This window comes from Poecilia latipinna, unplaced genomic scaffold, assembly GCF_001443285.1.
Source record: "Poecilia latipinna isolate Pla-1442-1.1 unplaced genomic scaffold, P_latipinna-1.0 Scaffold4623, whole genome shotgun sequence".
Lineage (NCBI taxonomy): Eukaryota > Metazoa > Chordata > Actinopteri > Cyprinodontiformes > Poeciliidae > Poecilia > Poecilia latipinna.
In genome coordinates, this window is record NW_015117239.1 from 10,390 (window position 1) to 15,646 (window position 5,257).

A 5,257-nucleotide genomic window follows, 5' to 3' on the forward strand; every position below is an offset into this window, starting at 1 on the left:
TGACCTAATTTTGCAATCCAGCTTCTAAAACAGAGGAAGCAGAACTCTATAGAAAAATGTGGAAGCAGATATTTGTTACACACAATTATGTAAACAATCTATGCAAGTTGATTAGATGATCAAATCAACTATACATGGGTTACTTTGTTTTTACATATCTGTCGAAGAGTAAGAAGCAAAATCTTAATAAGGAGCGTTTTCTTAGCAGTGCTATACAAAGAAGCAAAAAATGTTTGATGTGCAAGAGATAAATAGTCACACTTTACATGGAAAAGTTTAAAAAGAAAGAAAAACATCAACTTATATCCACTCATTAGTTAGTAGGTATGAAATAAATGTGGATGAGTAACACTTTATTTGACGGGGTGTGAATAAGACTGACATGACACTGTCATAAACACCTGTCATGAACATGAGTAATTCATGTCTATGGTCCCACAAGATGGTAGATTTCTTCTTTACAAAGAAGACCAAGGCACTGTGCGCCTGTTTGTACACTGCTGCCTCTCACTGGTGGAGATGGTGTATTGCACTACTTTAGGATCAATTAATTTAAGAAATGTAAACAGTGCCAGAGCAATATAATATCACCACGTAAAGCTAATTTTTAAAGTTTAATCGGTAATACTTTTCTAACAAATTTAAGTCAGATCATGATTTATTGGTTAATGTCAAGTTGTCATAACAAAGACATTTTGAATAATGCCAACTTTGTATTAAAAGTGTCATAATTTACCAAATTACACTTTATGACAGTCATAAATATTCATGAAGACTTATTCATGTTTGCGACAAGTGTTTACGACAGTGTCATGTCAGTCTTATTCACACCCCGTGAAATAAAGTGTTACCTGTGGATGTTTTGGAAATTTCCCCAGCCTGTAAATTTCTGCAAAGAACTGATGTTACAGTAGGCGGGAGCGAGGGTTTGATGACTAAGACTCTACTCTGTATAAATACAACATCTACAACCCCAACCAGCAGCACAGTTCAGACAGGCAGCAACAGGGACCAACTTCCAAAACACAGAAGACATCACTGAAGTGGAAACTTTGCCGATCTTCTGAGATTTTTTTCGTCTTTTGACTTTGGTTCACACTTGATTATCTTTGAAGTTAGTTTTAGCATTTTTGTTGCATTTTGTGCCGCAGCAGAGCACGCCATGAGGTGCTGTGCATTAGTTGTGTGTTTACTTTTGGGAGTAGGCGTGCAGAACGGATGGAGCCGTCCTGTCAAGTCGGTCTTTGTCACCTTCCCAGGGAACATCGTCAAAAATGTGGCAGATGTGGAGCTGGCACAAGTGAGTAGCAGATGGCAGTGTTGTGGTCAAGATCACCTAACCCGAGACCAAGACAAGACCAAGACCGAGGGATGTCAAGACTGGGTCAAGATCAAAACCAGCCCCCCGCGCTACATGACACGATAAAATGTGAAATATGATCAAAATTGCTTCTCAAATTGATCTGAAAGATCCATATTTCCATAAAAAGACCTAGATATTAAATACTTCATGGATTTTACCAACATCAAATGGAGAACAAACTCTTTGTTCTACTTTGCTTCCAACTCTGTGCTACAAATCTGCAATAGTCTCGTGCCATCCCTAAAAAGATAACGCCCAAACATTTTCTGTGCCCCACCTATGGATTACAAATAGCCGTCTGGTTGAAAGATGTATGTGGGACGGGGGAGGAAGGAAAGTATGTGAGGTGAAGGAGCGTAGAAAACATACCCTCGATCTAGTTGTCCCCACCGTCTGTGAAAGCAAAGTGCTGCTGAGTTAGCTGTGGCCATCGGATTTCTTATTATGTGTGGAGCGCTGTCCTATTACTGATGATTAGACAGACATATTCTGCTGCTCAGAGAAAACCACTGCACATGTCTCAGAGCGCCGCGTGCAAGTGAAGAGTGGGGAGTGGAGGGAGAGTAACAGAAACACATCATTGCTTGGATTTTAATTGGTGCGTTTTCCACTGAAAACAAAGATGTTAACAAATAAGCTGGACACTATGCTGTACGTTTAGTGATATTTTCACAGTTGCAGTCTTGATGTCTTGAAATTAAATGCCGAGTCCTCAGCGCACGAGCCCAAGACAAGACCGAGACCATCAAAAAATGGTCGTGAGACCAAGACCGATCTCAAGTGCTACAACTCTGGCAGATAGTTTATTCTTCTTTTCATAGTCTGAGACTCCCAGAATGGAGTTTTAATAAAGTTGTTTGGGGGAAACAAATTACCTGAGTAGAGACTGATATCACAATTTTAATGGAAATATTTACTCTCTAAATTAAAGCTACAGACATCTTTTATGAAAACAATTTATAAATGTGTGACATTACACAAATTGAGAATGGGAGTGTTTGGCTGAGCTCTTGATGTGCTCTGTCCTTTTTGACAGAGTTATCTGAAAAAGTTTGGTTACATGGGGACGGAGCAGCGCAGTGGCTTCAAGTCCAAGGTGTCCATAGGAAAGGCTCTGAAGATGATGCAGAGACAGATGGGTCTGAAGGAGACTGGAAAACTGGACAAGCCGACACTGAATGCCATGAAGCAACCTCGCTGTGGTGTTCCTGATGTGGCTAATTACGTCGTATATGGCGGGGTACACAAATGGGACCATAACAATATTACATACAGGTGAGTGGAAGGAAGAAATACTATGTGTCATGATTACAGAGTGGGATTGTTTATTCTACCAAATATATGCAAGTAATATAAATAAAAACCTTCGCTTGTTAATAAATTGGTTTTTAAGGCAGGGTTTCAGATTTTTTTTTTTTTTAAAATATCACCTTGTACAAAAAAAAAAATCATAGATGTTCAGATGGCATTGGTTCATGCTATGGCATGCAAAGGGAAGTTTAAATAATGATAACATAAATTGTTGGAAAACATGCAAATCAAGAGAAAAATAAAAACTGACATACTACCCTGTGCCTCGTGCGATTTCACCAGAAATGTTTTTGCCTTGGTAGGTTACATCTTTAATAAAAACCATTTCACAACCTAAAATCAGAAGCAAATTATATCATGACATGTTGTGCTACACACACAACTATAGTTTCAGAAGACTCTCTCTTGTAGCTTGTGGTGGAAAATTACTATAAGTTAAAATCTGTTATATGAAATGCTTGTGAACTCTCACCAAAATAACTACATGTTACATGGGTTACGTGTACAAGGTTGGAAGTTGTTTCCCACAGCTGCATGAGAACCAGACTGTCTCACCCATTTGTTTTGAATTCCTTATCCTTGATATAAAACTCATGTGTTGACTCTTCCTGGCAGAGCTTTCCATCCAGAACTGCTTCATTATTGATTGTCCCACAAACTCTCTGTATTGTGCACAATATATGAATAAACCTGATTGAGTGATTTCACCTGAACAGTGCTAGGTAATAATTTTTTTCACAACAATTTGGTGCCGTGACCCGGATCCCTTGACTGGACATCCGAGGACATTGACGAACAGCGTTTTGGTACCGACCTGGACTAAAAGTGTTGATTAGTTTCCATCAGACTAGATCACATAGTTATTTTGAGTTCACTGTGTCTTCAGGATCCTGAACTATTCTCCCGACATGGACAGCAATGTGACTGATGATGTCTTTGCAAGAGCATTCAGGGTGTGGAGTGATGTCACTCCTCTGACATTTACCCGCCTTTTTCAAGGCGAAGCAGACATCATGATCTCCTTTGGAACAGGTGGTATGTGCTTTTTTTTACTTTTTTAAGTCAAACATTTGCACTCTAACAAATTAAGAAGCTGAATTCTAAAAATCAAACATTGATGAGCTGCTTCATCTTCTTTTTAGACCACGGGGATCTATTTCCCTTTGATGGTAGGAGTGGCGTTCTAGCTCATGCCTTTGCTCCTGGTGTGGGCATTGACGGGGACGCCCACTTTGACGATGATGAATACTGGACTCTGGGAAAAGGAAATGGTAACTACACCTCAGAAATCACGTGCTTCTACCTTCCTCTGGTGTTCTTTGCACAGATTTCCTTTAACACACAATCCAACATGTCTTCTCAGTGGTGAAGACTTACTCTGGCAATGCGGGAGGTGCCGTATGTCACTTCCCATTCACTTTCCATGGGAGATTGTACACCACCTGCATCACTGAAGGCGTAAACAACAGCATACCCTGGTGTGCAACCACAGCCAACTACGACACAGACGGGATATACGGCGGCTGCCCAACTGAACGTAAGCATGACAAAAATGACAAGCCTGAAGTTATAAATTATGTTTATGAGCTTGTGAAGGAAAACTGGAACTCATCCAATGACGCTTTCAACTGTAATCCTCACAGTCTTGTTCACATTTGATGGGAATGCGAATGGAGCCCGCTGTGTCTACCCCTTCATTTTCCAGGGTAGGATGTATAATAGCTGCACCACCGACGGTCGCATCGACGGAAAACGCTGGTGTGCCACCACTAGCAACTATGACACAGATGGGATATATGGCTTCTGTCCCAAACGTGGTGGGTAACAGAAAACACAAGGTGTGAAAATACTGCCACAGTGGCATGTTGCTTTGTTTAACCACAGTTATTTTGTCTGTTTGTCCAGACACTGCTGTAATTGGAGGAACCTCGGAGGGAGATGCCTGCCACTTTCCTTTTGTGTTCCAAGGCAGGGAATACCACTCATGTACCAGTGAGGGGAGGACAGATGGCAAATTGTGGTGTGCCACCACTGACAGCTATGATAGAGACCAGAAATTTGGCTTCTGTCCCAACCGAGGTGGGTAACAGAAAACACAAGGTGTGAAAGTCCTGCCACAGTGGCTTGTTGCTTTGTTTAACCACAGTTATTTTGTCTCTTTTTGTCCAGACACTACCGTAATTGTGACAAGCTCAGATGGAGATCCCTGCCACTTTCCTTTTGTATTTCAGAGCCTGGCATACAACCAATGTACGACTGACGGGAGGACAGACTTCAAATTGTGGTGTGCCACCACTGACAACTATGATAGAGACAAGAAATCGGGTTTATGTCCTGACCTGGGTGAGCAACATGAATGCAAGAATTTGTTCTGCGTTTATCATTTTATGAGATTTATGAAATTTCTAACCGGCTATCTTCCAGGTTATAGCCTGTTCCTGGTGGCTGCCCACGAGTTCGGACACTCCCTGGGTTTGGATCACTCCAACATTAGAGAAGCTCTCATGTTCCCCTTGCACAGCTATGTGGAGGATTTATCCCTGGATCAGGATGACATTGATGGCATTCAGTACCTCTACGGTG

General features: G+C 41.2%; 1 pseudogene; it reads left to right on the plus strand.

The window, feature by feature from the left end:
* The first annotated feature begins 890 nt into the window (after positions 1-890).
* Positions 891-5,257, plus strand: part of LOC106942868 (matrix metalloproteinase-9-like) — a 9,640-nt pseudogene continuing 5,273 nt past the window's right edge.